At 42.2% G+C, this 25,315-nt stretch overlaps 1 protein-coding gene across 1 annotated transcript in view; it reads right to left on the bottom strand.

Annotated features, from left to right (window-relative positions):
- LOC126456834 (mitogen-activated protein kinase kinase kinase 7-like) overlaps window positions 1-25,315 on the bottom strand; it is a 152,351-nt gene that overhangs the window by 37,886 nt on the left and 89,150 nt on the right. The gene's annotated exons all lie outside the window — the stretch shown is intronic.

The following is a 25,315-nucleotide window of genomic DNA, read 5'->3' as shown; positions in this document are numbered from 1 at the left end:
TCAGTAAAATTTTGATAGTTTACGTATGTGAGAAATAAAGTAAAACTGATTTTACACCTCTGACCAGAGTTTACGCGCACAAAAGTTTTATATATGCTTCAGTATTACAATATGGGGTTCCCAGAACCCTTCTGATGGTAATGGAGTAACTTTACAGCCTATTTCTCCACACTATGTCAGTTTATAGACGACGTTTTTGCCTCACTCCAGACTTTGCATGTGTATTTTATCTAAACAAGTATGGGAACTTTGACTCTCTGCATCTCAGAAATGGACTGAGATATCAAGAAAATTTTCAAGGTTGTTCGAGATCGCAATGTTAGGAATATCTTGTAAAAATGACACCTATTTGCTGTACATAGCTGTTTTGGAAGTCGAGGCTTGGTTTTAGAATATAACAATAAAATTTGAGCAATTTGCTACCATTATTTATTATTGAAATTTCACCCCACAATGGTCAGATATCAGTAAAATTTTCAAGGTTGTTAGAGATTGGGATCTTAGGCACACATTGTAAAAATTTCAGCTATTTGCTGCGCATAGCTGTCTTGGAATTCTTGGCTTGGTTTTGGTATGAAATAATGGGGAAAAAAGCACTTTTTTTGTAGTTTTCTAAGGACCTGCCTATGAGCTAATGGTGCCTCCATACGTAGACCACATCAAATGGAAAAAGAACCAAACAATTTGCTCCATTTGCCATTTCGACCCTGTAGTGGTGCTAAGATTGTCCTTCTGTTGTGTACAAATGGTCCCCAGCCCAGGACTACACAAAACACTTGGCCATGCTTTTAATATCACCAACAGAACTCAAGATATGAGCTCAAAGGATTCAAACACAACAAAATCAAGTCACACACTGATTCAGTTCTTATCCCAGGGTCTTGTGAATTCTCAGGAAACTGAAGTTTGCCCCAAGGAGCCTACTACTATCAGTTTCTGCTTTCAGCCAAGTCTTAGAGCTAAATATTCAATGGACCCCACAGCATTCCAACAGTGCTTCAAACTCTGGCACTTTTTGGTGGATGACTCTAGACTCTTCCATTTGTCATCAGTATCTAGATACTATCATCTATTTGGGACATTTCAGTTGTTAATATTTGAGTCCTCTGCAGCAATGTTTATCCTTGGTAGAGTGAAAGTTGCAATTTATTTTACCATGAAAAGGCCCTACTGGAGGAAGTTAGATCATGATGGGACAGGGTTTAACTGAAATAGAGGTTGCCATCAAAAGTACAAAATAGGACTTCCATGCACAAAATGTTTGCGATATTGCTATGCAAACTGGACACATCTGAGTGAAAACAACCACAGAAAATTAAACCATCAAATTGACACTGTATTTCTTGATGCTTTAAATATTAAAATGTTTGCACTGTTTAAGATACCTATTAATAGTAGGATCATGGATATTTTTATTTATTCTTTGATGTATGGGTTGGGAGCAGAAAATGCAAATTTACAGTATAACATTTCCATTGACACAATTATATTGTTTGTGGACTTTATCTATTGGGAGATAAAGAACAACAACAACAGGCAAAGCAAGGTGACTATGAGGTTGTCTCTAAAGAGATTTAATAATTTTTCAATGGAATATGTGGAAGTTCTGTGGTGTTCAAACCAATCTTTGGAATGACAACTGTTTTATTTTGTGCCTGTAAAAAGTGGCATACATGGCAACCACAAAGGAATAACATTAGCAATAGAGATGTAGGCGTGTTATCATTTGAGAAAGGACTGATGGGGTCACTATAGCCTCCTCCTTTGAGCAAATAATACTAAGACAACAAGTACGTTCATAAGCTATCCCACTTCATGGGTGTAAAGAAACTAATTCAATGCTTAGAGTTGTGTATGCAATGTTTCCTTTACAAAATATATAGCGATGTGTCACAATACTAGATTAACTGTATTTTTCTCTTGAAAAAGAGGATCTAGTTACTTAATAGTAATGATATTGACAAGCATTCTCCCTGCACAATACACATGAAAGTTCTGAATGGAAATATGTACTGTTACGTTGCTCCTCGATCAAGTGTGTCAATGGTGTTTTGTAGTAATCATTCTGAAGACTGGTATGATGCAGCTCTCTATAGTAGACTATCTTGTGGAAGTCTTTTTATATCTGCATGTTTATAACAAACTGCATCCAAAGAACCTGTGTACTGTCTCCCAGCCTTTATTTCCCACTTCAATTTTTGCCATTGCATTTTCATCCATTAGCAAATTAACTATTCCTTATGCCTCGGAGCATATGATATCAACATATCCCTTCTTTTAGCTATGAAGCTCTTTTCTCTCCAATTCAATTCAGTGCCTCTATATTACTTACTTGACACACCCATCTATTCTTCAAGATTATTAAGTAACACCATTTTCTGAAGCTTCTATCCTCCTCTTGTATGTACTGAATAACAGTAGTGATAAATATAATAATCCCACATTTTTAATGAACTAACTTTATGCATCATACATTTACCCACAAATGTAAGAAGTCTTCATATATGCATATTGCATGATAATTCAGAATGTGTTATATAGCAAAGGACAACAACTGAAATTTGTCAACAGCATTCCTTAAGTCCTATAAAAATATTACATTAACTGCTGTTGATGTCATTAGAGATGTAATACTAAGTAAAGCTGGTACCATCCCAGGATTTGTGTGCAGTGACTTGAGGAAGCCATGGAAAATTTTAATCACATTAACAAAGTGGAAGATTTAAACTTTATTTCTCTCAAACTGTACCCTATAGAGTCATTTTACATACTATAATAATTTGAGAGGGGTAGGGGGGGGGGATTTGTTCAAATTTTGTCGATAGTTATTCAATGGCAATGAATTTCTTGTAGATGATAATGCAGAATTTCATATAGCAGCTACCAATTAATCCACTTAATAAATTCTGAGGGAATGTGTAACTGTCAGTAAACAGCTGGCTTGATAGCTTGGAACTCAAGAACTTATTACAGAAGATATATGAATGTCCATATAGGGTAACGAGTGACAACAGCACGTCTCATGCTGCTTCAGAAATGTTGTCAAAGAATATATGGAGGTATGTCAATTAATAACCACACAAACCCTTTGCTGAAAATTTGTATTAAGTGTCCTTTTGATCAGTGCCTGTGAATATAAATACAGTTTCTACAAATAATTCAAACTATTTATGTTTCATAATTTCATGTTAATTACTCCTCAAAGAAAACAATGGTACAATATTTTCATCATTACTTTTATCCAGCAGCAGTGTTTATATAATATTATACATTACTAAGTAATCTGTTCCAGAGACCAAGAATTTTATTTGATTTCTAATCTCTCCCTCATATGCACCATTCACTAGATATATAAGGAAAACCATGATTCTGAAGATTTGAACTGTAACAGAATGCATACACATTTAATGCCTAAAAATAACGTCACAGTAAGTCTGCCAATATCAAGGCATGTCTTAACAACAAATTGATACTTGTGTCAGAAAAATGACTGATTATAAGACATGAAGATTACTAACTTGCTGCATAAAACCATGCCGGACCTTAACAAGGGAAAGGAAGATGACCCTTATAAACTATTATGATTAGTACTTTCTTTCAGAAAACCTAAAATGACGTATTTTGTACAAATTATTTAAGATTTTAATGAAGCCTACCCAATAAAAGAAACACACTAAACATATTTATGCAACTCTGCAGTTTCACAAATTTGGAAAATTGCATTTATAAGCATATATTTTTAAGAAATTTTTTGTTAAGTGAGAAATAATATAAGGCTGAAACTGAATGGACTACATGTTTGCCTCTTTGAATATGCTGAGCAGAAGCACAAATAAGAACTTGTGTACATATATACTGAAACACAGATTTACAATACATAAAGAGCTCTAGCTATGGAAAGTTCACAAAAATATTATTAAAAACGCAATCTTAGAAACTCCTGCCAGAGCACAGGTTGTTTCAGCTCATGTCTCTTCTGAAGACACCAGATGCACCAATAATTACAAAAGGCAGACTACTGAGACTGAAGGCTTTACTATTTACAGTATCAGTATTTTTAAAGCAATGACGCAATGACTTTATACACAATGGGATGCAATTTGCTGTAAGATCCGCAGACAAGTGCCAAAGTAAACAATTTGTCTACGACCTTGAAAGAGTGATGCATACTTACTCATGCGTACGCTGTGCGAGCCTCATGTCTCAACACTGAGCCAGCAGAGTGTGGGTTGCCCGGCCAGAGACAGGCAGTCTGGGACTGCCGTCCTCCCCTACTGCTCCCCACCACACAGCAGTACCCAGTTTATTTCCAACATCTATCATTACCCCCACTATGTGCATTTAAAATTACAGGCAGTTGTAGTGAAGTCACATGCAATGCTAATATAAAGTGTTATGAGACTGAGGGAAAATTATTAACAGAACATGGAGTGAAAAATCATATACAGTAAATAATTCTGAAGATCATATACAAACAGCTATTCTCTGACAAGTTTTTGTTACAATTTCTTATATTTATGACATGGCACACACTCTCAGTTAAAATGAAAAGGGAAAAGAAGACAGAGAAGAAAAATAAAGATGAATTTTAGTGTATACAGCTTAAAGGTTAAAAAAACTGCCACAATTTGTACAGCACAAAAGAACTATAGGAGCGAAGAAGCACCACATCTGACATTAGTAAGATGAATGTACAATTATTGTGTAGCTATGAGGATAAGTAATAGCTAAATCTGTATGAACGAACTTGAATAATAGATATACTATTTGTAATTCAATATATTGAAGAAATGAAGTTGAAGTTTATTTTTGTTATACCCATAATAGGATACTATTCATATACTGAGAAAATAGTTTAAGAGCCCCATGTCAATAATAGCTTTTTAATAAACCTTGTCAGCTGACATACTAATTCACAATCATTTCTATGTCTGAAGAATGCAGAGCAAGTTTCTGTTAGGTTTCTTCCCAGAAAATTTAAACATAGGCTGATTACATTAGATTGGATATTAACTGAAAAGTTTTTTTTACATTAAAATGCTTGAAAAAGCACAATTAAGTTATATAACTAATGTTTATTTTATTTTCCACTATAGTTATACTACACAATAAATGGATCATAAAACTTCCCACATTATCTCCTGACTTGACTTTGTGCAACAAAGACCCACTATCCATTACTACTGGAAATAGTCCAACACAGTGAGTCATGCTTGATCTCCTGCCTCTACACTACAGCAGCCAACAGATGCCAAGAAGGGCGCACATCACAAGGGACAAAAAGGAAAATTTATAGCTAGTCCCGCACTTAATAAGTTATCAAGCGTGGCCTTTCACAGATTACGACCAGATCACAAAAGAATAAATTAATGTTAACCGGTAATGAGAAATAATATGAGAACAAGATAAAAAAATAACAGAGCTTTTGTAAACACACAAAAAGAACAGCTGTCATCTATAATTATCTATATCACAAAGCCGGCTTATTTTTCTGCACCCTACGAAGTTACTTTTAATGAAAGGAACTTACCCAAAGAACTAATTAGGCACACTGCACACCTTGCAATGCTAGTAATACAATGTGTCTGAGTTTTGGTTCATAAGTTACAAATATATATCTGTCACTTAAGTTATTTAAGGAAAATCAGTCAGGATTAAACAGTGCCGACAGCTTTTTGTCAAAATAATATTTTGTTTTAGATGCAAGCATGAGAATAGAATATGCCATATATAAACAGTTTTTTATTATTTCAAAATTGCAATTTTCTTTTTGAAATAAGCATTTAAGATGAATTTGTTATTTCATGTTGTGAGTGGAATGCAAATTAGTTACTTCACATACGTCATGCAGAGGTTATTGAAACCAACTTGGCTATATTTATGGCAGTATCTTTTATGTCAACAGTATTTTAAGGCTCTGAGTACACAACTAGAAAGTTCTTTGAGGATTCATCCTGCCACTTACCCTTTACTGAAGCCTGAAAAGTTTCTTCTTTCAGAATAATACTTGTACTTGAACATGCACGATAAGGGCAATTTACTGACTCACAAACTGTATGCATCACTCTCGCCTTAGTCACTCCTGGCTCTCTCACTCTACTGTGGCTTGGCAGGCCCATCTGTTCATGCCCTCTGTTTTTGTGAGCCTTTATATTTTGAGTCTCTCCTCTTTCCTGTTTTTGCTCCTGGTGAGTCACTGGGAACACCGCCAGCTTATGTACAGGACTCTCCATGAGTAACTGCACGCAGCATCTTTACTGCCTTAGAGATAAAACTCTTTCTATGATTGGAACTGGTTTAATAATGATCTTCACTTACAGTGTGACGAGAAATTACTGTATTTCATTAAAGAATACACAAATTATGGGTACAAGGATTTTCCATGTAAGTGTTCGTATTCAGAAAAGAGCTTGTTAATGAAAGTGCAATTAGCAAATTACTACAGCTTCGGTCCCATTGAATGGATTTAGTTTTGACTGTATAAAAGTTTTCACCAATCAATCCACACCCCACCAACTTTTTACGGATTCTGAGTAGAATGAAAACAAAGTAACATGTAATTCTCTACTTTATTAGATTTTTTTGGATTCACTATGGTAAGTATTGAGAAGACATTAATATTGCTCCTGAAAATTGGTTACAATGATGCCAAGTAGGAATTCATAACTGTAAAAGGAAAAAATAAACTGCAGTACTAAAAATTATATTTCCAGGAAAATAAACAGATTTTTGTAATATGTGGAGTTATTGAAGTCTACAACAGAACCAAAGTGTACAATCATGTAGTGTTGCTCATAACATCAAAATCTCCTCTTTCTGTGTTACCTCAGTGCTTTTAGATCCCCACTATGCCACCTTTAAATGCAATTTCTTTCTACAATAAAATCTCCCAGTAATCTGATCATGAGCCTCTCTCTTTTTCATAAAGTATGATTCAAAACTATCTCTCAGAAAAAAAAAAAAACTAGCCACTAGTATAATGGCTACCAGTTTTGTGCCTACAGATTCTATCAAATCTCTGGTTCTATAGGAAAATGTATTTGTCAGAAAGGACAACAAGAAACAAGCGATAGGTTCTTGGCATGATTAAAAATCATGGTTGATAGTGTGATATGCTATTAGTGGGAGGAAGCAAGTATTCAATCATCAGCAGCTGTAAACCTACAATATTACCACATGACGTGAGAAACACCTGCACATGGCATAATAAATTATTCCCATGATAAACTGCTTACAATATTCTTTAACAGTCAATCACCAATGTGTACAATCATCTAGCTGATCAAGTGTCATCAATTACTCATGTTCTACAAACAACTGAGTAAATGCCGCACATCCGAGTTATGGAGGAGAGCCCATGTGGTGACCACTGAAGCCAGATAAACCTATGATTGATCTAAAAAGCAACAGGCTGATATTCTTTCTTAGCTATCTGTACAAGTAGTAGACTGATCTGACAAGTTTTAAAATCAATTAACGCAAGCCATAGCGTCTACCCTTGTTCTACAAGAAGCTAGTTGAAATATAATAATGGAAAGTCGACAGACGAACTTGCTTGAAACGTCACAGAATCTGTCTTTAGACATTTACTCATAAGAGCAGCTTACATCAACACTCTTGGAAGAAGTATACCATCTCTCAAACAATTTCACTCTACAAGGGTGATAGAACACATTCTACAAGATCATTCTGTTGATTTTCAAGGTCAACATAGTCAATGCCAAAATTAAATAATAAAAGTCTCCTGCAGGTACTGTGGTGGGACTTATCCTCCTCAACATACAATAGGTGAGATCAAAAAGTAATGGGAATTTTTTAATTTTATGGGCTTTATACATCTGATTTTCAATTCTTTTTTATCTTGTTGGAACACACCTTCCTGAAGTACGTTTGCATCTTCGGCCGTTTTGAATATTTAGTTTACTGTTGACAGTAGAAAAGGTTATAATGTTTTTGAGTGCTTGGTGAATTTTTAATTTCGAAAAAGATGGATCAAGGAATTTACATTAAATTTTGTGTGAAAAATGGAATAAACTGCAGGACCGCATTTGAAATGTTGCCTGTGGCTTGCGGTGAATCTACTATGAGTAATACAGGAATTTACAAGTGGTATAAACATTTAACGTTGAAGATGACTGCCCCGGATGCCCTAGCATATCAATTATTGATTATAATGTGGAAGAAGTAGAGAAAATGGTTCTGGAAAATTGTAGCAGAAAACGTTGTTCCAAAATTGTTGATTTTCAACCAAAAATGATGTCCGTCCGATAGACATTGCTCGGAAAGTCAGTAATGATCCAGAGCTTCTAAAGAATGTTATAACAGGTGACAAAACACAAGTATATGGGTACGATGTCGAAACCAAGTCCCAATCGTCCCAATGGAAACTGCCTGGAAGACCCAAGACTGAAAAAAATTCTTTAGGTTCGATTACATGTGAAGGTTGTTCTCACTATTTTCTTTACTTACAATTGGATAGTGCATCATGAGTTCCTGCCTTATGGTTTGTGAAGCTTTCTCCTGAATAAATCATCCAATTTTTCGAAAACTGTAATCATTTGTTTGTCTGTACATTTATATCACATGTACTGATTTCCATCCCATTTGAATAATTCCTCTGTGGAGCATAGTGTACTTTCATGAGGACGAGTAGTGTGTATGTTGGCACCCCTGAGATCAAGCTTGTTGCCATTCGATTCCACTTATTTAACTACACTCATTAATAGCAGAACACACAATATTGATAGGGGACACCTGTGGTCTTCAAAAAGATGAAATACAAATGCTACTAAAGATACATATTTCTCGATTTCATTATTTCCCAGTTAATGTGTTGTATGGTCTGACAAATGATACACTTTTAGATCCAATTATCCTGGATGGACAAGTAGAGATGCAGTTTGCAAGATATAATGGTAAGTCATTTGGAACGTGTTTATTTGGTAATATGACCTTTTATGTACTTTCAGTGATACAGAGCTTTCCTTCTTTATTGGAACTCTCGAGGGAATCACTTCTCAGCATAGTACTTAATGACTGAAAAACTGGTCTGACTATTGTGACAAACTAAGCAAACATAGCCATTATCTGTAATGACATGTAGTGACAGAGAGAAATTAATGTAAAGATAAACTAATAAGTGGTTCATGGTGTGGGTTCCTGTAGTCATGTCCTAGTTCATGAACCACGGACAACGTATGAGTGGCCAAGTAAGTGGTCCCGACAGTCGGGATACCAGTTACTTTGGAATAAGGCTGGGCATCTCGGACATATTCTGAGTCGTGGTCACCTTTGTGCTCATACGGCAAAGACTACCAAATCCACCGGTTAGTCCCTCAGCCGTTAGGGGTAAAACCCAATGGGACTCGGGGCAAGTAAGGCTAGCAACCTGCTTCCCTGGTACTTTAAATATGATGCTGGCAACAATCAGAGCAAAATGCCTCGGACCTTTGGAGGTGACGGAGTCCCACCTCTAACTGACAAACCAGGGACTCCTACGATACGACTTTGCAAACAAATGGTAATGAGATGGGCAGCTATTAATATCAATGGAGGCTACTCTGGGAAGAAGGTAGAGCTGGCAGAGGCTGCAAGTAAGATGGGGCTGGACGTTTTAGCTGTTAGTGACATTCGGGTAAGGGGTGAGAAAGAAGAGGAAGTGGGAGAATACAAGGTCTACCTGTCAGGAATCAAAGCAGGAATAGCACAATGGGGTGTAGGGCTTTACATCAGGAAAGAAATGGAACCCAGCATAGTTGCAATAAGGTATGTAAACGAACGATTGATGTGGATAGATTTGACAGTGTCTAGCAAGAAAATTAGGATTGTGTCAGTATATTCGCATTGTGAAGGGACAGATCAAGATAAGATGGATAGTTTTTATGAGGCACTCAGTGATGTAGTTGTTAGAGTAAAGGACAAGGACAGTGTTCTGCTCATGGGTGATTTTAACGCCAGGATTGGAAATCGAACAGAAGGGTATGAAAAGGTTATGGGTAAATTTGGAGAGGATATGGAGGCACACAGAAACGGGAAACAACTCTTGGATTTCTGTGCCAGTATGGGCTTAGTAATCACAAACTCCTTTTTTAAACATAAGAACATTCACCGGTATACTTGGGTAGGCAGGGGAACCAGATCTGTCATTGACTATATAATAACAGATCAGGAATTCAGGAAGGCTGTGAGGGACACACCTGTATTCAGGGGATTCTTTGATGACACTGATCATTATTTAATCTGCAGTGAAATTGGGATTGTGAGGCCGAAAGTGCAGGAGGCCAGGTCCATATGTAGGAGGATAAGAGTGGAGAAACTTCAGGATAAGGAAATCAGGCACAAGTACATAACAGCGATCTCAGAAAGGTACCAGTTAGTTGAATGTAGTCAATTACAGTCATTGGAAAAGGAATGGACAACGTACAGGGACACAGTACTAGAAGTGGCTAAAGAACGTCTTGGAACAGTAGTGTGTAAAAGTAGGATGAAGCAAACAGCTTGGTGGAATGATACAGTCAAGGCAGCCTGCAAAAGGAAAAAGAAGGCATATAAAAAATGGCTACATACCAGAACCCAGGTAGACAGAGAAAGTTATGTTGAAGAAAGAAACAAAGCCAAACAGATAATTGCAGCATCCAAGAAGAAATCGTGGGAAGACTTTGGAAACAGGTTGGAGACTATGGGTCAAGCTGTTGGAAAACCATTCTGGAGTGTAATTAGCAGTCTTCGAAAGGGAGGTAAGAAGCAAATGACAAGTATTTTGGACAGGTCAGGAAAACTGCTGGTGAATCCTGTGGATGCCTTGGGCAGATGGAGGGAATATTTTGAAGAGTTGCTCAATGTAGGTGAAAATGCGATCAGTAATGTTTCAGATTTCGAGGTAGAATGGGATAGGAATGATGATGGAAATAGGATCATATTTGAGGAAGTGGAAAAAATGGTCAATAGATTGCAGTGCAATAAAGCGGCTGGGGTGGATGAAATTAAGTCGGAACTCATCAAATACAGTGGAATGTCAGGTCTTAAATGGCTACACAGGATAATTGAAATGGGCTGGGAGTCGGGACAGGTTCCATCAGACTGGACAAAAGCAGTAATCACACCAATCTTTAAACATGGAAACAGAAAAGATTGTAACTACAGAGGTATCTCTTTAATCAGCATTGTGGGTAAAATCTTCTCAGGTATTGTTGAAAGGAAAGTGCGAGTATTAGTTGAGGACCAATTGGATGAAAATCAGTGTGGGTTTAGGCCTCTTAGAGGTTGTCAGGACCAGATCTTTAGCTTACGGCAAATAATGGAGAAGTGTTATGAGTGGAACAGGGAATTGTATCTATGCTTTATAGATCTAGAAAAGGCATATGACCGGGTTCCTAGGAGGAAGTTATTGTCTGTTCTACAAGATTATGGAATAGGAGGCAAACTTTTGCAAGCAATTAAAGGTCTTTACATGGATAGTCAGGCAGCAGTTAGAGTTGATGGTAAATTGAGTTCATGGTTTTGATCTTGACTTCTCATATGATGACAGTGCAGTGTAGGGTTTATTCTGCCGGCATATTCTTGTTTACTTCAGGATGTCATTATCTTTACATTAATTCATAATGGTTGCCCTGTCTCCAGGAGATGATGCCTGTTTTTGTTAAGTTTGTGGCTAGCCAGGCTACATGAGTCTTCCTTAAATATTTAAGATTGAAGTTAAAAGCTGATAAGAGTCAATATGAGGATTAAATTTAACTGTGAACGCTTACTACATGGCATCATCCCAAAGTGCATTACAATAGTATAGAAAGCTGGCTGAAACCTGGAACTGATGGCAGTGAGATTTTTGGGGAACATTTAAGTGTATATCGAAAAAATAGGCAAATGGGAAATGGAGGTGGTGCATTATTTGTTGCAGTAGATAAGAAACTCAAATGTACTGAGACAGAAACTGAAGTTGCAGGTGAGATTGTTTGGGCAAGACTCAGTATCAGAAGTGGGCATACAATGAGACAGAAACTGAAGTTGCAGGTGAGATTGTTTGGGCAAGACTCAGTATCAGGAGTGGGCATACAATGATGACTTGATCCTTCTATCGCCCACCAGACTCATCTCCTGATGTAACCTTTAGAGAAAAACGCAGTTCACTTGTACAAAAGTTCCCCAATCATACTGTAATTACTGGTGGAGACTTTAATCATTCAACAATTAATTGAGAAAATTATTGTTTTGTTAGTGGTCGGCATGATAAGACATCCTGTGAAACTACCTAGAACAGATAGTCAGGAAGCCCATTCATGATATCACAGTACAGAAATGTCTACAGAAGCAGAGATTACCAAATAATAGGTGTAAAACAAAGCTTAGGGCTATGGATAGAGAGATGCTGAATGGAATGTGCTTGGTTGTCAAGAGAGCAATGCACGATGCCCTCAATGACCATGACGCCTTCAGTGAGTACCGTAGCAGAATAATGTCAAATGATCTCCCACAGAATCCAAGGAAATTCTGGTCATTTCTATATGGCTGTTAGCAGCAGCAAAGTTAATGTTCAGTCCCTAGCAAATTAGGCAGGAACTGCAATTGAGGGTAGCAAAACAAAAGCTGAAATGGTTAACTCAATTTCCAAATGTTTCTCTACAAAGAAAAACCCAGGAGAGTTGGCCCAATTTAATACTTGTACCACTGAAAAGACGAAGAAATAAGTATTAGTGTCAGTGGTGTTAAACAGCTGAAATCATTAAAACTGAACAAAGCTCCAGGACCTGATGGAACCCTGTCACATTCTATATTGAAATTGTGGCTGAGTTAGCCCCTCTTCTAACTATAATCAATCACAGATCCCTCGGAAAAAAAAAAAAAAAAGCCATACCTAGTTCCTGGAAAAAAGGATAGGTCACACCTATCTCCAAGAAGGGTAGTAGAAGAGATGTACAAAACTACTGTCCAATATTCTTGACATCGATTTGTTGTAAAATCTTAGAATGTATTCTGAGCTCAAACATAATGAGGGATCTTGAACAAAATGACCTCATCAATGCCAACCATCATGGATTCCGAAAACATCCATCATGTAAAACCCAACTCATACTTTTCTCACATGACATACTACAAACTTTGGATCAAGGCAATCAGGCTGATGCAGTATTTCCTGATTTCTGAAAAGTGTATGACTCAGTACCACACCTATGATTATTGTTAAAAGTACGATAAGCTCAGATTAGGGAGGAGGAGGGGGGGGGGGGGGGGGGGAGGAAATGGGCTGTGCCCTTTTAAAGGAACCATCACAGCATTTGCCTGTAGCAATTTAGGGAAATCATGGGAAACCTAAATCAGGATGAGCGGACATGAGTTTGAACCAAATGTGAGTCCAATGTGCTAACCACTGCGCCACCTCCCTTGGTGGTAGTGAGGATACAGCATGTTATCTTGGATGGAGAGTCATCGTCAGATGTAGAACTTTGGGTGCACCCTACAGAAGTGTTTTGGGACCCTTGCTGTTCACGTTGTGTATTAATGATCTTGCAGACAATATTAGTAGTAGCATCTAACGTTCTGCAGATGATGCAGTTATCTATAATGAAGTACTATCTGAAAGAAGCTGCATAAATGTTCGGAAATGTAAACTGTGCACTTCGCAAAATGAAAGAGCGTAGTACCCTACGACTATAATATCAATGAGTCATAGTTGGAAATGGCCAATTCAACTCATACAAATGCCTGGGTGTAACATTTTGTAGGGATACGAGATGGAATGATGAAATTGGTTCAGTCATGGCTAAAGCAGGTGGTAGACTTCGGTTTATTGCTAGAACACGGGAAGTGCAATCAGTCTACAGAGGAGATTGCTTACAAATCACTTGTGGGACCCATCCTAGAATGCTGCTCAAGTGTGTCAGACCTGTACCAAATGGGACTAACAGGGGATATTGAATGTGTACAAAGAAGGGCAGCATGAACAGTCACATGTTTGTTTAATCCATGGGTGAGTGTCACAGTGACACTGATCGAACTGAACTGGAAGACTCCTCAAGACAGATGTAAACTATCCCAAGAAAGTCTATTAATAAAGTTTCAAGAACGGGGTTTAAATGATGAATCTTGGAATGTACTACAATCCCCTATGTAACTCTTGCATGTGGATTGTGAGGACAAGTTTAGAATAATTATTGCACACACAGAGGCATTTAAACAATCATTTTTCCCATGCTCCATACACGTACGTAATGGGAAGAACCGGTATAGTGGGATGTATCCTCTGACACGCAAGTGATAGTGGTTTGCAGAGTATAGATGCAGAATGGAACCGTGGAATACATCCTACATTGCACAGGGCACATTATATGAAGCTGAAATCTGAAGTTAATTGCTCTTGTTGACAGATCGAAACTAGTAATAAAAAGGCTTAAAATACAACCTCTGGTGGTTTGTCTTTATATAAATGGCAGAGAAACTACTCTGGCCCACTTTGGATGCCCTTGTAATTACAGAGGAATATTGAGGTGATCTTTACTGTTCAATAAATCATCTTTTCCAAAGAATGGAAAAATGAATTGAAGAAACCAGTGAATTCTTTGAAACTGCCTTTGTATTTACCAATAACACCCTGGAACATTTGTAGCACATGAGTTATCACAGTATATATGCTTCAGGTGATTTAGGAAACAGAAAATAAAAATGTTTGGATGAGGCTTTGAATACTGCATCTTCCCTATATTAAGCCATTGCGCTGATTGGCTGGCTGGCTGGGGGTTAAGGACATAAACAGTGAGTTTATGAGTATCACAGTTAAGAGGAGTTCATATGGAGTCAATGTCATCAGCCAGAAATTTGATCAGTTTATGAAAGAAAGTAGGAGTGGTAAAATCCAGGCACTGAAAGCAACATTGATGCCAGAGCTGAGAAATAATTTAAGTAGTAAAAATGTGGGACAAATTGATACCTAGGTCAGAGCAGAGGAGGGATCTCCCAGGTCTTCTCTGTGGTGAAAGAACCCACCCGCAGCCAACCCTCTGCCTACTGGATAAAGGGTGAAGACAGTTACAGAGTACAAAATACATTCTAGCCAGGAGAGTCGTAACAGCTAAAAATGTAATGGACATCAATTGGACCTTTCATAATAAAACAAGATGAGAGAAATAATAAGGTCAGCAGGTGACTGGGCCAGATGAATGTCTCATGGGGCTTTGCACACGATGGGGGCCACCACTTCCACTCTCAATTTGTTATAGTCAAAGCGATACAGAGGGAAACTGGAACAACATGGGTGTGGTTCGTTAAATAAAATAAAACTATAAGTTAACATGACCTGATCAGTGTATTGGCAAAATAGGATGGTGGATTCCCTCCAGGAGGGACGAAAGGAGCAGCACCATCCAACAGTAGTCTCCTTGACAGTGTGGAGTTTATTGTTACGAGGGTGTGCTGAAAAGTAATGACAGTATTTTTAATGAGAAAACTCAGAAAGCTTTTTAAATAAAACAAATGTTATTAACATTCTACACCTTTATTCTTAATGTCCACATATTTATTTCTAAACATAGTTTCCCAGCCGACAAACACATTTCTCCCAATGAGAGAACAGGTTGTTGATACTGTCACTGTAGAATGTTTGATTTTGTTGACAGACCCACAAACTGATCTCTGCTTGCCCATTGTTTCACTAGCGAAGTGAAGTCCTCAAAGACGTTCTGTAAGTTTTGGAAGCATAGGTTGGTTGGTTGGTTGGTTGGTTGGTTGGTTGGTTGGTTTGGGGGGGGGGGGGGGATTTAAAGGGACCAGACTGCTACGGTCCTCGGTCCCTTGTTCCAAAACTTAAAAACACTCCAAAGAATAAAAACGGACAATGGAAAAAAGAAAGATGACACAGGACAAGAGAAACTTAAAAAGACCAACACTTACATTAAGCGATAAAAGCCCTCTGCCCGAATAAAATGCAAAACTAAGCCCGCCGTAGCAGTATCATCAGTTAAAAGGGCAGGGAGCATATCAGGTAGCGCAAACGTCTGCCTGAGCACACTTAAAAGTGGACAGTCCAACAAAATGTGGACCACCGTCAAAGCCGATGTGCATCGACATAGAGGCGGGTCCTCATGCCGCAGTATAAAGCTGTGTGTCAAGCGGGTGTGGCCAATGCGGAGTCGACAAAGGACTACTGAGTGATAGCCACCACACAGTCATCATCTCCTTGACAGCACGGAGTTTGTTAGGGGTGGTCAGATCGCGCCATTCAGTGTCCCATAGCGCGAAAACTTTGCGGCATAAGATTGCTTGCAAATCAGGCTCCAGGAGGCCAATGTCCAGGGTTGGTTCACTGGTGGCCTGTTTGACCGGGTGGTCAACATGTTCATTGCCCGGGATGCGACATGACCAGGGGTCCACACAAAGACCACAGAGTGGCCGCAACGCGCAAGAGTATGCAGGGACTCCTGGATAGCCATCACCAGACGAGAACAAGGGAAACACTGGTCGACAGCTCGTATACTGCTCAGGGAGTTGCTACAGATAACGAAGGACTCACCTGAGCAGGAGCGGATATACTCTAGGGCACGAAAGATGGCAACCAGCTCAGCAGTGAAAACGCTGCAGCCAGCCGGCAAGGATTGTAGTTCGTAATGGTCCCCTAGAGTTAGAGCATAACCGACACGACCAGCAACCATCAAACCATCAGTGTAAAAAAACGCCAGAGCCCTGATACATGGCTAGGATGAAATAAAAGCGGCGGCGGAAGGCCTCCGGAGGGACTGAGTCCTTCGGCCCTGTGCCAATTCGAGCTGAAGGCAAGGGCAGGGCACACACCACGGGGGTGTATGCAGAGGGGCCCAGAAAGGAGGTGGAAGAGGGAAAACCCCAAGCCCAGAGAGAAGCTCTCTGACGCGGACTGCGATTGTACAACCCGACCGGGGCCGACGTTCTGGGAGATGGACGAGTGACCGTGGGAATAGAAGACGATAATTAGGATGCCTGGGCAAGCTACAAACATGCGTAGCATAAGCGGCCAGCAAACGTTGGTGCAGTAACCGCAGTGGAGGGACACCCACCTCCACAAGTATGCTGTCCACAGGGCTGGTTCGGAAAGCACCAGTGGCAAGGAGTATCCCGCTGTGAAGGATTGGGTCCAGCACCCGCAACGCAGATGAGGATGCTGAACCATAAGCCAGGCTCCCATAATCCAGAAGGGGCTGGATTAACGCCTGGCAGATCCGTAAGAGGGTAGATCGGTCGGCGCCCCAGCTGGTGTGGCTCAAGCATGGCAGAGCAGGCATCAAAAACCACATCCAAAAACCTATGTGACTCCACCACAGCAAGAAGTTCGCTGTCAAGATAAAGCCGCAGCTCCGGGTGAACAGTGCGTCACCGGCACAAATGCATAACGCAGGTCTTGGCAGCCAAAAACTGGAAGCCATGCGCTACAGCCCAAGACTGTGCTTTGCGGATAGCGCCCTGCAGCTGACGTTCACCAGCGGCAATGCCAATGGAGCTATAGTAGAGGCAGAAGTCGTCAGCATACAGACGTTCCCACAGCCGCAGCGAGCCTGTTAATTGCAAATAAAAACAGGCAGACACTTAAGACTGATCCCTGTGGTACCCTGTTCTCCTGAACTTGGGAGGAACTGTGGGAGGCCGCGGCTTGCACGCGGAAGGTACGATGCGACAGAAAATTGTGTATGAAAATCGGCAGCGGATCCCAATCATGAAGTGTAGAGAGGATGTGATGGCGCCATGTCGTATCGTACGCCTTCCGCATGTCAAAAAAGACAGTGGTGAGGTGCTGAAATCAGCAAAGGCCGTACGGATGGCGGACTCCAGGCTCACCAGATTTTCGGCGGCAGAGCGGCCTTTACGGAACCCACCCTGAGACGGAGCCAGGAGGCCCTGAGACTCAAGCACCCAACTCAATCGCCGGCTCACCATCCGTTCGAGCAACTTGCAAAGAACGTTGGTGAGGCTAATGGGGCGGTAGCTGTCCACCTCCAAAGGGTTCTTGCTAGGTTTTAAAACGGGGATGACAATGCTTTCCCGCCATTGCGACGGAAACTCACCCTCAACCCAGAGACGTTTGTAAAGACAGAGGAGGCGTTGCTGGCAGTCCACTGAAAGGTGTTTCAGCATCTGACAGTGGATGCTATCTGGCCCAGGAGCAGTATCAGGGCAAGTGGCTAGGGCACTGTGAAATTCCCACTCACTGAATGGAACATTGTAGGATTCAGGATGGTGGGTGCGAAATGAAAGGCTCCGACATTCCATCTGCTCTTTAATGGAGCGGAAGGCCAGTGGGTAATTCGCAGAAGCGGAACTCAGAGCAAAATGCTCTGCCAAGCGGTTGGCAATTATGTCGGAGTCAGTACAAACTGCTCCATTCAGCGAGAGCGCAGGGACACTGACAGGGGTCCGATAGCCATAGAGGCATCGAATCTTGGCCCAGACCTGTGATGGAGAGACATGGAGGCCAATGGTGGACACATACCGCTCCCAGCTCTCCTGCTTGTGTTGGCGAATGATGCGGCGGGCCCACGCACGGAGCCGTTTAAAGGTGACGAGGGTGTCTAAAGATGGATGCCGCTTGTGACGCTGGAGCACCCGCCGGCGATCTTTAATCGCCTCGGCGATCGCAGGCGACCACCAAGGCACAGTCCTCCACTGAGGGGACCCAGAAGAACGGGGAATGGCAGATTATGCGGCAGTAACGATGCCAGTGGTGACCGAATGAACCACCGCATCGATGTTGTCATTAGAGAGAGGCTCAATAGTGGCAATGGAGGAGAACAAGTCCCAGTCAGCCTTATTCATAGTCCATCTGCTAGGCCACCCAGAAGAGTGACGTTGTGGCAGTGACAGAAAGATCGGAAAGTGGTCACTGCCACATAGGTCGTCATGCACACTCCATTGGACAGACGGTAAGAGGCTAGGGCTGCAGATCGAAAGGTCGATGACGGAGTATGTGCCATGCGCCACACTGAAATGTGTGAAGGCACCATTGTTTAAAAGGGAGAGGTCGAGCTGTCCCAATACATTCTCAACGGTGGTGTCTTGGCCTGTTGCCACCGACCCACCCCACAGAGGGTTATGGGTATTGAAGTCGCCCAGTAACAAGAAAGGTGGCGGTAATTGGGCTATCAGCACAGCCAGGACATGCTGTGGGACATCACCACCCGGTGGAAGATACAGACTGCAGACAGTAACAGCCTGTGGTGTCCACACCCGAACAGCGACAGCCTCTAAAGGTGTTTGTAGAGGGACAGACTCGCTGTGAAGAGAGTGAAGGACATAGATGCAGATGCCACCAGACACCCTTTCATAAGCTGCCCAGTTCCTATAATAACCCTGATAGCCACGGAGGGCAGGGGTTCACATCACTGGAAACCAAGTTTCCTGAAGAGCAATGCAGAAGAAAAGGTGAAGGCTGACAAGTTGTCGGAGCTCAGCTAGATGGTGGAAGAAGCCGCTGCAGTTCCACTGGAGGATGATATTGTCCATGGCTGAGAAAGGCGTGAAGGGACTGGGGAGGCAAATTATGCCGCTGGGTCACCTGCTGCCTCTGATTGAGCACCTGTGGAAGTGCTATCTATTGCGTCTGAGGGACCAGCGAGATCCAGGTCCTCAGCAGACGCCAGAATCTCCACCTCATCTTCAGACGCAGAGCTTGTAGGAAGCAGTGGGATGGGTGCCATCGCAATGTCGGGATTCTTGGGAACCATTTTCTTTTTCTGCTTCGCACGTTGTGCCTTGGGGGGTTCAGGCTGGGAGGGCTTCACTGGGTCAGTGTCAGAGACAGACGACGACTGTGAGGCCCTACAACCAGCGACCAGTGGTTGTTTCAGCCACTTGCGGGTTTCCGCTGGTTGGAACATGCGAAGGGAGGTCCCCAAGGGACCCCTTCCTGGAGAGAGGAGCCGAAGAAGTCTTACGCTTCTCCGGCTGGGAAGGGGGAACTGATGTCCCCGATGGTTGGGGAGGGGGGGGGGGGGGGTTGCTCCTGAAGTAGATGGAGCAGGAGCAACAGGGAGTGAAGTGCCCGCCACCATCAAGGGGGCAGGTGTGGTCCTTCGACTCTGAGAGCTGACTGCATGTGTTGCAGCTGATGTAACTGTAGCAGGAGTGACAGTGGCGGCATAAGAAGACATCATGCGCCCGGGATGAAGCTGGTCAAATTTCCGTTTAGCCTCCGTGTAGGTCAGTCGGTCCGGGGTCTTCAATTTCCATTATTTTCCTTTCCTTCTGCAGAATCAGACAGTCCGGCGAGCAAGGGGGATGGTGCCCTCCACAGTTGACATGGCGTATCAGGATGGGATGGTCGACCACAAAATGCGACATACGAGGCTGGAAGCACAGCATGAAGACATATGGCCGAACTTCCAACACTTGAAGCACCACATCGGGGAAGGGATATATGGCTTTACATCACAACGGTAGACCATCACCTTGACCTTCTCAGGTAATGCATCACCCTCAAAGGCCAAGATGAAGGCACTGGCGGCAACTTGATGATCCCTCGGAGCCCGGTGGACGCGCCGGACAAAATGGACACCTCATCGCTCTAAGTTGGCGCGCAGCTCGTCATCGGACTGTAAAAGGAGATCCCTGTGGAAAATAATGCCCTGGACAATATTTAAGCTTCTATTGGGCGTGATAGTAACCGAAACATCCCCCAGATTCTTACAAGTGAGCAAGGCCCGTGACTGCGCAGGGGATGCTGTTTTTATCAAGACTGAACCAGACCACATTTTGGACAAGCCCTCCACCTCCCCGAACTTGTCCTCTAAATGCTTTACGAAGAACTGAGGCTTCACGGATACAAAGGATTCCCCATCAGCTCTGGTACAGACGAGATACCTGGGCGAATACGGTTCACTTCCATTCATTGCCTTTCATTCCTCCCATGGTATGGCCAGGGAGGGGAACGATTTTGGGTCACAAACGTTAGCTTTAAAATGAGCCATCGAACACTTAGAGACTGCTGGTGGCTGGCCACCAGCAAGAGATGATGTGCCATGCTTCATTGCGTGTCATCCACCCTAATGCCACCTACTCCGACCAAGGGCCCTCCCCATGGGTGCCACCCAGCCACAGCAAGGGCAACCTGGCAGGATGGTCATTGCCGGGAGTCCTGATGCCCGAGGGAGATGAGCATCTACTCCTTGGCATACATGGGGAGTAAACGGCGCAGGCATCAGCAGAGCGATCCCCGTGTTGTCAGTGGGCTACAACCAACAGGGTACATGGCGGCCCCACCACAAAGGACTGGCTACCGTGCTGGATTTTAGGTGACATATAGTCCACGGTGGCCGTCAGTGCAGAAAGTGGCACTGCACATTGCATGGCAGAAACTGCACGCTGGAACATATCCATGCCCAAGAGATGGAGAGCAGGCAGGACTGCAATGCAACAACGAATAAGTTGGCGAAAGATCTCAACGCAAGATGGACACAATGCGCCAAGTAAGGCACCCCTCTCCAATCGGCTCGCTCTTCGGAAAAATTTTGAGATATGGAGGTCAAACCCAAAAGGGGACCATCACATAAGGCCAAAACGTTTGAGACTCCCTTTAGTCGCCTCTTATGACAGGTAGGAATATTGCGGGCCTATTCTTACCCCTGAACCCGCAGGAGGGTTGGAAACATATGCAAATCGGATAGGACCAAGTCGGGGCTGTATGGAGGATGTTTGGTGATGGTGAACCCATGACAATGGATTGTTGCAGATGTTGCAGCATTTGTGTGTGGACTGGCATTTTCATACTGATGAAGAGGACGCTCCATGTGTGGATGAACTCTTCAAATTTGTGCTTTCAGAAACTTGACTGCAGCGTGCTTTTTCTCATGCACCGACTGTTACATTACACATTGCCATATTACACGTCACAAAATGAAGCCCACCAATGGCAGAGGGTTGCAACTTGGTTCAGCAAAGTGGGAAAGTCAACAAAGTAATATGCATAACGTGTAATAACTCAACTAATATCAAGAACAGAATAAAAAATTCAGAGGCATTATTTTTCAGTACCTCCTCCTAGATAGAGCAACAGCCCATCAGATATTGTTCTGCATGAGAAGAGGACTTATTTGCACCCACAAATCTGTACCTGGGACTGACAAAGTGAACATTGGGTGAGTAATCATTTTTCTAGACAAACAGTTGGCCAGTTCATTACCTGAGATATCCACAAGACCTGGGACACCAGAGAAACAGAACTGAGCAGGCAGTATGACAACAAAAGCATATCCCATCACACCCACAATTTTAGAGCAGTCAGTGTAAATGACGGTAGCTAAGAGATGAAAAGACACTGACACGTCAAAGACCAGTCTACTTCAAGGACCTAATTTGTGGTTTGGGTACTAAACAAGAATATTGGGGGATGCAGGAAAATTTGGGGAGAACATGCTGAGGTGCTTAAATGGAGGCCTGTCATAGATGGAAGCCTGTCAGAGTACCTGAAAGTGCATTCCAATTGGTAACCCCAACTGAGGTGGCAAGGAGGGTATCAGGAGGTCAATGCCCATTGTATGCAAAAAGAATCTGATAGTTGGGTGATTAGGAAATTGTTGGATGGTGATTACATTAGTGAGCAAGGGTTGGTACTATGGGAACTGAGCAGGTCAGATCCCTTCTTTAGAAAAAGCTGAAGGTTCTCTTGAGCCATAAACCTCCAATCAAGATGAGAGCAGGACTCTGTAAATATGGAGAGGAACAGTGCAGTCACTACTCCAAGCCATGTGGTCAAGGACACAGAGACTTGCCACTAGTCTTTAGGCGACAATTATGGGGCAACCATGGCAGCTTTTTATGAAACCAAAGTCCCAAAAATTGGGACAACAATGTCCAACCACTGGACATCCAAGTTCTCGGTCAGGACAGGCTGTGGTACGATGACAGAAATGCATGACTTGCATTTTTATAGGGTAGAACTGCAAGCCAAGGCCAAGGATCCCAGTGGAGACTCTTTGGATGGCACCTTGGAGCTGGCAGCTAAGGCTACTGATTGAGAGCTATACCAAATGCAGAAGTCATTGACTTGTAGCGTGGGGTTGATCAGTGGTCTGCTGGAGGTAACTACTTCATCGATAGTGGTGAAGGAAAGTGTAACACTTGACACAGAGCCCTGTGGGAGACAGTTCTCTTGGACCCGTGGGCCACTGAGCGATGTACCAAATCTAATGTGAAACAACCAACGAAATAAAAACTGATGAATAAAAGTTGGCAGGGTGCCAAGGAAGCCCCAGTGAAGGAGCGTAAGTAAAATGTGAAGTCATGAAGCAGTTTTGTATGCTTTATGTAAGTCAAGAAAGACTGCAATGAGGAGCTGGCATTTACGAAAAGCCTGTTGGACTGCTGTTTCCAACTTAACCAGATGGTCAGCTGTGGTTTGTCCCTGCCATAAACCACAATGACAGAGTGATAAAAAGACCTGTGATTTGATAGCCCACTGTAATTTGTGCACTACCATCCCTTCAAGCAGTTTCCTTAGCACACCGATGACGCTAATCCGTCGGTACCTGTCAATGGACATTCAGCTTTTGCCCGGCTTAGGGATTGGGATGATGATACTGCGTCACCACTGAGAAGGGAACCCACCTTGTAGCCAAATATGATTGTAGACCATGAGTAGATGGAGTCTTTAAGTAACATTGAGATGTTGAAACATCTGATAATGATGCGAATCAGTGTGTGTGTGTGTGTGTGTGTGTGTGTGTGGGGGGGGGGGGGAGGAGGGGGGGGGGGCAGTATTGTATATGGGGACAAAAGATGGTGGAAGCACCACTCAGTCACGTGGAGCCTTTTATGAATTTGAAAGGTAGCCCAGTGAGAAGAGAATGCCTATGCTGTTGCCAAGTGGGTTGCCAACATTTTGGTCACAATGCAGTGTAATCCACTGAGTGAGCCAAAACATTGTGACCACCTGCTTCATAGCTTGTTTGTCCATTTTTGGAATGAAATACATCACTGATTCTGCATATCAGAGATCCAACAGCTTCTTGGTAGGTTCATGGAGCTATGTGGCATTAGACGTCTATACACAGGTCATGTAATTTGGATAAATAACGAGGCTGCTGATTTGCGTATGTGGTGATGGCACCCGATAGTGACCCAGATGGATTCCATAGGATTTGAATCGTGAATTTTGCCACTGGGACATCAATGTGAGTTCACTAACATGCTTCTCAAACCATTGTAACATGGTTTTGGCTCTGAGACCTGGACAATGATACTGATGAAAGATGACATTGTCATTGGGAAAGACATCAAACACTAGGGATGCAGGTGGTTCGCAGCTGTCAGCATGTCTTCGATTGCTACCACAGGTCCTATGCAAGCAGAGGAGAATGTCTCCCACAGCTTAATACCGCTCCCAGCAGCCTGCGTCTGCAGTGCACTGCATGTTTCGAGCTGCCATTCACCTCAATGATGGATTTTGTGGAGAAAACCATCAACCTAGTGTAGCAAAAATGTGATTCACATGAAGAGCTGATACGTTTCCATTGATCGACGGTTGAATCCCAATGGTCCTGTGCCCACTGCAATTATAATTGACAATGTCACTGGATCAACACTGGACACGTACAGCTGATTTTTGTGGACTGTGGGCAAAGCTCTTCCTAGCCTGTTCAACAATCACCAACACGCAGGTGACCTGGTGGTTTATCATTTCACAGCGAATAACTCCTCTCAACAAAGTTCTTGTGTCAAAAGTAAATTGTAAGCCTGCTTGAAAGTTCTTTAGCACATTTGGTGTGAAATTTATGTCGAACAGTTGTTGCAGAGTTTGTTTCATGAAACCAAAACATGCAGTGTGCACACTCCGCACCAGTGTAAGTAGCCATTTTAACTGTGCACTATGCTGACACTTCTGCTGGTGGAATGAGATGGGATACTGAGCACTATGTGAATCAAAATTGAAGTTGTTTGTAACAAAATGACTCATCTACCAATTCTGTAAGTTTTTTCAATCCGGTCGTGAAAGCCTTCATACTATAATTTCTGTATCATTCCGAAGTTGTGAAGTCTTTTTGACTCACTCTGAACTACGCTTTCAAATGATGAAATGTGCTGTTAGAAACTGCTCCATCCAATGTGAGGTATAACACTATCTTCTCACAAACAGCCAACATTCAACTGTGATTTATGAAACAGAAACCACACGAGTAATCTTTTCTTATATGCAGAATACAGATAGTGTTACTCTTCTACCTATATTGTGCAGTTGGCTAAACTGGTGATAATTTGCATATGCAAGTATGAAGTGCACTTCATACTAATTTGACATCTGTCACACACAGCCTTCATGGTGCTGCAATTTTAATGTTGAGCACTGTACTTCACCTTGGGCAAAAATGAT

Source organism: Schistocerca serialis, chromosome 2, assembly GCF_023864345.2.
Source record: "Schistocerca serialis cubense isolate TAMUIC-IGC-003099 chromosome 2, iqSchSeri2.2, whole genome shotgun sequence".
Taxonomy (NCBI): domain Eukaryota; kingdom Metazoa; phylum Arthropoda; class Insecta; order Orthoptera; family Acrididae; genus Schistocerca; species Schistocerca serialis.
Note: the sequence above shows the minus strand (reverse complement) of the source record. Positions and strands in the feature narration are given on the sequence as shown.